Source organism: Neomonachus schauinslandi, chromosome 7 (genome assembly GCF_002201575.2).
Source record: "Neomonachus schauinslandi chromosome 7, ASM220157v2, whole genome shotgun sequence".
Lineage (NCBI taxonomy): Eukaryota > Metazoa > Chordata > Mammalia > Carnivora > Phocidae > Neomonachus > Neomonachus schauinslandi.
Window position 1 is genome coordinate 142,492,166 of NC_058409.1, and position 7,941 is coordinate 142,500,106.

A 7,941-nucleotide genomic window follows, 5' to 3' on the forward strand; every position below is an offset into this window, starting at 1 on the left:
TAAATAAATAAATAAATAAATAAATAAATAAATAAATAAATAAATAATAAATCTTTAAAAAAAAAAAAGACTCCTGCATTCCAGCCCACTGATAACCATATTTCAACAAATCTAAGAAACGTTGATTGTAAGACACATTCTCATTTCAGAGATAGTATTTTTAACTCTTCCTGCATTTAGTCCTGCTCTGTCTTCTATCACTACACTGTCACTGACACACACAGAGGAACAGGATAGGAAATCTGAAAGTGCTTGCTGGTTCAGGGCAGACCTGGAGCTCTTCTCACTGGAAGTATGATATAGTGTGAACCCCATTAAACTCTTCATACCAAGCCTCAGTATCCTTCTATTACCACAATCTACTATATCACTTTCATTTGAATACACAGTTTGCACATGCACACAATTTAATTTAAATTGGAATTGATAGTAAAAATACATTTTTAATGACAAAGGGAAGTGATATGAGAATTGAAAAAAAACAGATTCTTATGCTTCTACACTCTTTGGTAGATCCATATTTAAATTCAATTGCTACACATTAAAAAATCCAATTTTTTCATAATCAGTGCAAAACTATTTGGCAGGCTCGATTCTGCATGCTTCAAGTGTATTTCCAACTAGTTACTCTAACATTCATATCTTCAGACTTATTTCAAAACCTGAAACCAATATTGCTTATGTTTTTGGAGCTAAGAGGAACTTGCCTAAACAACTTACTTAAAAAAAAAAAAAAAACTAAGGGAGCCTGGGTGGCTCAGTCAATTAAGCACCTGCCTTCGGCTCAGGTCATGATCCCGGGGTCCTGGGATTGAGCTGTGCATGAGCCTGTTTCTCCCTCTCCCTCTGCCGGCCACTCCCTCTGCTTGTGCACGCTCTCTCTCTCTCTGTCAAATAAATAAATAAAATCTTTTAAAAAATTAAAAGTAATTGTAAGAAATCATTTCTATCTTTTTTGGTTTGGGGGAGGAGGAATGAAAATTTACCATTGCTAAGTAGATTTTCCTGTACAAAATAAATCAGGACTTCCTTATTGTAATGACTTCTAATACTGAATCTTGGAGATTTCTAACATACGGAAACTTGATCGGTAAAGAAAGCATAGTTCCCTGGAAGACTCCCTCTTTTGTAAACTTACCATAGCAAAAACATTCAAATAAGGAAGCAAAGGGCATAAGTATGAATCCCCTGAACCATCAGCTTCTCAAAGGGAAGGGATGGACACCAAGTTTCAAAACACTTGGCAAGTAACAGGCTCTTAATAAATGTTTATTCATTGAATGGATAGAGAGATGGATGGATGGATGGATGACTTCATAACCATGTAAGAAGCGGCTATGATAAGGAAAGAACTCCAGGCCTATAGGACATTAAATACCAGCTATAAGAAACCAGTGTGGGGATCTACTTAATAGGACACATTATCTGAGAACAGGTTAGGTAAGATGGAGATCGTTGTTTGTTTCTAGTAGAGGTCGTGGATGTATTCTAATCTGTAAAGCTAGAGAGATTGTGCACATTTACACAGAGCAGGGAGGCAACAGAGCCCAGGTACAGCTCTGTTGGCTTCCCATTGTGGACTCTGCAAGACCTAAATAGAGCTCCTGTGGGTTACTTAAAAAATTGAATGACTTCCTTAAAAAACTGAATGACTTCATGAATCATTTCTTAGAGATTGCACAATTTATAGGCAGAATGCAGGAGCAGTGGACCTCAACCCCTTGCATGCTCAATCTGTATCCAGAGCTGGTTCTCTAAAGCATAATGCTTTCTGGAATCTCCAGCAAGAAGGCCAGGGGCAGGACTGATGGATTTATGTCTTGAAAACCACTGATACAGTGGCCGAAGGTAAACAGAACAGTCATTTGACCCAACACTTGCCTTGTCACATCTTCTAATCAAAGTGAGAGGGCAGATTCTGATATGGAACATTTTTGCCCACTGTGATTGAAGCTCTTCCCACCGGCCCCAGCCCAGGGAGCACCTTGCTCTGACTCACGCTCTGCGCCAGCGGCTCAGCAGCCGCAGAACTGCTGAGCTGGTTTTTACTTTGCCTCAGGTGTCACTGGCAACACTGTCAGTTGAGCAGGGATTGCTGAATCTTTATTCCCGGCCCTGAGGTGAGAAATAGCAAGTGCACAGCTGGATTTTCTGATCACAGGTTGGGTTTGTGGAGGCGTAGGCTTGGGGAGCGGGGGGAGTCATCTTTTCATGTGCTAACTGAATAGTCAAGCTGGAAGTAAAAATCTATAAAATTGAACAGGAAATCCTATATTTTGTCTGTTTCCAGTTCTCAGATGGGGCTATTCTTCAAAAAAAAAATTGAAAAAAGAAGCAATTTTCTTTTAGTGATTACATGAAACAAGTAAGACCCCCCACACAAATAAAAATCATTGGATTTAAATAATTTAAATACAAAATCTGTCTTCTCTTTACAGCTTGTCTATAAACATCTTGTGAGTAGAGACCTTGTCTTTTACCTCTTTTATGCCCCTGAGTACAATTTATGGCGCCAAACACATGACAGGAAGTGAAAAAATACTTTTGGAAGGAGTGAGAGAATCCAGACTTAACACAACTTCACTCTCCATCAAGCAGAAATATGCGGACCTGAAAGGAGGCATAAATGGGACGTGTAGAATAAAAACTTTGCAACTAAAATATTTGGAAGGAAATACCCCTAGTAGAGACAGCAAGAGCTTACGAGCAAGAGAGTGGTTGGTTTCAAGTCCTGGCTCCACCACCTTCTCTCTGTGTGACCATCAGGAAATTAGTGCATTTCTGGAGCCTGAATCACTGACTTTACAGGGTTGTTCTGATCCTGTGAAAAACTTAAGTCAGATTAATGTCACCTCCTCTGTTCTAAGACCTCCCTCCAACAGCTTCCTGTCTCATGCCAAGCAAAAGCCAATGTCCTTATGAGAATATTCTCCCCACCCTGACCTCAACCTTTACTTTCTAGAGGAGCAGGGTGAAGATGGACCTTATATATTTTGTTGATTTATGTCATTTATTTTCTGTCTTTCTCCTACAATGTAAGCTCAGTGAGGACTGAGAATTCAGACTTTATCCACAGCACTTTGAATAGTTCCTGGAACTCAATAAATATTTGTTAAATGGATGGATGAGTTTCTAGCACAATATCTGGCATGTGGGAGATGCCCACTAAATGGAGATTTTCACCATTATTCTTATCATTGAGGATCTTCAGGATAAGCTAAGCTATGTACTGTGTGCTTTACATTACACACAAAAAGCAGGCTTTCTAGGAACAAAACCTTAAACATGTACAGTAAAAAGTTTTCATATATTAGTTTTAAGACCTCATTTCCTGGATGGGATTTTATTTTTTTTACTTAGTCCTAATTATACTCCAATATGCTCACCAATGGAATTATAAAGGAGAAAATAGGGAAAATAAAAGCATAAGACCAAAAAGGAGATTGAGAGAGAGCAATAGAAGGAATTGGAGACACAGGCTGAAGAGTAAAGAAGGGCTCCAAGAAGAAGCCTAACGTGGGAGAAAGCTGTAAGGGTCTGAGCAGGAAGAGCCTTCTTGGATGTGTGTTATTATATAAGAAAATGGGTTAAAGGACAGAGAAAAGGAAGAGCCGTCAGAGAAGGAAGAGCCATTGGAGAACAGTCATCAAAGAGGTGGAAAAAGCACATTTCTGCAATGCTGAAGCCAACTTTATAACTTTGAGATGCCAGTTTTGAACACTTAAAAAGCTGTATTTTGTCCTTGCAGAATTTTCCTAGTTGCTAACGAGTTGTGGAAATTACACTGATTCTACTCTTCTACTCACACAGTTCGTAAGAGGTGTACTCTCTCAGGAATTCAGATTTCATACATTTCCTCAGAGTTGCTAATATAAAAAAAACGTTCACTTCATAATTACATATCTGGAAAACTGAAAAGAATCAAAGGAAAAGCTATTATGACAATTAAAGACTTTTGTAAGGTAGTGATTTTTTTTAATTAACAAAGAAAAATACCCATTAGGTATGATAAACAAAAACTAATACAAAGATATAGAAGAAGAGCTCATTTATGATAGCAAAAAGAGAAGAAAATATTTAGGCATAAATCCTGCAAAAGAATGTCTGAAACCCATGTGAAGAAAACTAGAAAACACTCCTAATAGACACAAAAAATAGCCTCAAACAAATGGGAAGACAGTCTACATTCTTGGGTAGGAAGATTTGGTATCAAAAAGGTATCAGTTTTCACTAAACTAATGTACAAATTTAATGTGATTTAAGTATGAAAAATCATCCGATTTTTTTCTATGGAGAGACAAGTTGATTACAGAATAACGAAGAAGCAAGCACAACACTCTGAAAAAGAACAGGAATGAGGGAGGGGAGGGTGGACCTATCAGATATTAAAACATACTATGAAGTTTCTATGATTATAAAGGCTTTCTAGGGGCGCATGGGTGGCTCAGTTGGCTGAGCGACCAAGTCGTGATTTCTGCTCAGGTCATGATCTTGGGGTCCTGGGATTGAGCCCTGCATCTGGCTCTGTGCTCAGCAGAGTCTACTTGTCCCTCTCCCTCTGCTCTCCCTCCACTCACTCTCCCTCTCTTGAATACATACATACATACATACATACGTAATAAAAGGCTTTCTATTGGTGCTTAAATAAATATACATGACACAGGATAGAAAATCTAGCAACAGACACACATGAATATGAAAATTTAGTATACAGTAAAGACAACATCTTAAGACAGTAGGAAAAAGATGGACTTTTTCATAAACGGTGCTGGGATAACTGCACAGCCATATGGGGAAAAAAAATTCTCTACTCATGCATACACCAGAATAAATTGCAAATGGTGTTTATTTAAATGTTAAAAAAATAAAAACACAAAACTCTAGAAGAAAAGATGGGTGAATTCCTCTTTAACCTCAGAATGAATAAAACTTTCTTAATTATGATTTAAAATCTAGAAGCAATAAGTGAAAAGATTGATTAATCTGATTATAAAAGGAAAAACTTTATGGCAAAAAAATAAGCATAAGCAAAGGGGAAAGACAAATGACACACAGAAAAAAACATCAGAGAGTCAGTAAGTCTAATATATAAAGAGGTTCTAAAAACAAGGGGGGGAAAGGGCAACGACTCTACCAAAAAGGAATCTAGACATATAAATGAATAGTTTATGGAAAAATAAATGTGACTGACTCTTAGATAAAAGGATGTTCAATCTTGCTCATAATAAAGGAAATGCAAATTGAAATTATACTGAAATACCATTGGATTGAAACACATCAGATATGGTTACAACTATATGTTCGTAACGACACAAACAGGCAAAAAGTCTTCGTTGTTCCTCCCTGGAGGATGCCTGAGAAGCAATTCATTACTGGGAAAATAAGCAAGTGAAGAGAAAGAATCAAGCATTTATCCTGCCTTTCCTAAATAGACTGTTGTTCAGTGTAATCAAAGAAGTGATAACGGGAATTTTCTCTTTACAGAACTGTCCCAGCTAATACATGAAGAATGATGGAATTGAAATACCACTCTTTTGCAACCCCTAATGAATTAATGTACTGGCAAAATTCCCAAATTTGACAATATGTGCTTCTTCTTTACCCTACCTATCCCACTTTTAGGATCTAGCCCAATGATACACAGGCAAATATTTGAAAACCTGTATTCAAAAGGTTATTCATTACAGCACTATTTGTGAGATTGCACAAAACTTGGGGGGAACTCAATTGTTAGATGCAAGGTGAATTAACCAGATACATCCATAAAGTTCCAGGGTACTTTGCAGTATTAAAAAAAATAAAAATAATAAGGAAGATTTCCATTATGAAGTGATCTCTAAGATGTATGGTCAAATGAAAAAAGCAAGGTGGAGAATAGTAAATATGATAGGCTAAGAAAAAACGGGAATATGAATATATAGGAATTTGCTTAAAATTAAAAAAAAACATTAATGGTTGGCTATAGAAAGAAGAAGGAATAGGATAGAGGAGATGGAGACTAAAGCTAGACTTCTTTGACTAAATCTTGTTAGACTTAATCTTAAGACCATAGTTACAAAACAAAATTAACTTAAAAAAATCCCTAAGAATCAAAAATAAAGTGAATCAAATGAACTTAAATGATACTGAGTAGATAGTATAACCACACAAAAAAACTAATTCTATATGTTGTTAAAACACATTCCCAACTGTACATCTCCAGTGACAACTCTCTAAGGGAAAAATAACTTCAAACAAATCTTAAATTGTTTTCAATAAATAAATTGCTCCTGTTAAATGTTGATATAGTGATTTGAAATGTGTATGTGTGTGCTATGAGATAATGCAAATGATTAATTGCATTGGTGTCACTGAGATCCTGAATTTTAACATAGAAGAAAAGATTTGAATGTAAGATTGATGAGGCTAACCAAAAACACTATGGCCCTAAACTTTGAATTGCAAGTTTCGGCATGAACTCTGGATAGAGTTTATCTTAAACAGCAAATAAACACACAAAAATATTTCCTATCTCTGTGTATTCCAAGTCCCAGAATCAGTGACCAGCCCAACAGCAATAAGAATCCCCAGTGCCCAGTTTTTGGTCTTGACCCTAATTTTCCCATTTAAGGGAATAAGTGCTCCTTGGAAAATAGGCTCTTACAAGTCCGGGGCTTGTATGAGTCCAAATATCTTATCATACCAGAAAGCAAGGAAGCTATCAAAGACTGCTAGGGTTCTATCAAAATAACTTGGGGTCCAAGTGAAAACAACCAAATGTCCATCAAGGGATGGATGGGTAAATAAAATGTGTATACCCATAGAATGAAATATTATTGAGCAATAAGAGGAAACAAAGTATAGATACCTGATACAGCATGAATGAACTTTGAAAACATTTTGCCAGGTAAAAGAATCCACATATCATATCATTCTATTTATATGGAATGTCCAGAATAGGCTTATCCATGGAGACAGAAAGTCAAACAGTGGTTGCCTAGATCTGGGGGGTGTGAGGGAGGAGGACACAGGTGGAGGGAAACTGGGAGTGATTGCGAATGGATACAGGGCTTCTTTCTGGGGTGACAAAAATGTTCTAAACTTGATTGTAATAATGGCTGTACAACTCTGAATTTACTAAAAACCATTGAATTATAAACTTTAGATGGGTAAATTGTATGGCATGTGAATTATCTATCTCAATAAAACTATTTTAAAAATTCAGGGACCAACCTGGTCAAAGACAACCAAATTCGATTTCCAATAAGGACAATCAATGCATTGGATTAAAATGTGTGAAATATGGTTAAACCCATAAATTCATAATGATACTTTAAAAAGTGTTGACTGTCTTTGAAAAAAAGTCTAGGGACTCATTATTATTAAAATCAGTAAGTAAAGAGAAAAAATTCAAGCATTTATCCTGCCCTTCCTAAATGAACTGTCCCTCAGGGTTATTAAGTCAGTGATAAGGGGTAACTTTTACTTTATAGACATAATCCAGCTAATAAATGAAGAATGAAGAGTGAGACCATCACCATTTTGCAATCTCTAATAAAGTAATGGATTTAGTTAATTGAGGATAGTTTCATACAGCCCCCAAGCTAAGACTGGTTTTATATTTTTAGAGAGTGATCAAAGAAAAAAACAAGAAGAATGTGCTCCCCCACAGTGTCCAACATCAGAGAGAGCCAGATAATTTTTGCTTACTTCCAGTGGAAGGGAGCTCACCCCAGCACACAGGAGCAACCTTGCCAAATAAACCAAATCTGAATCTGATCCTCCATCCTCCTCCCACTTCATAGGAAGGACAGCAGACAGAGGGATGTGTTCAATGTCCCAAGGAGGACGAATCAGCAAAAGCCAGACTGCTGGAGAATCTACAGGATAAACCCTCAGTTGCACTGGCAAAGAACTGCAGGGAAACCCTGCGGATTAAGACTGACGTGAGAGAGATGTCCC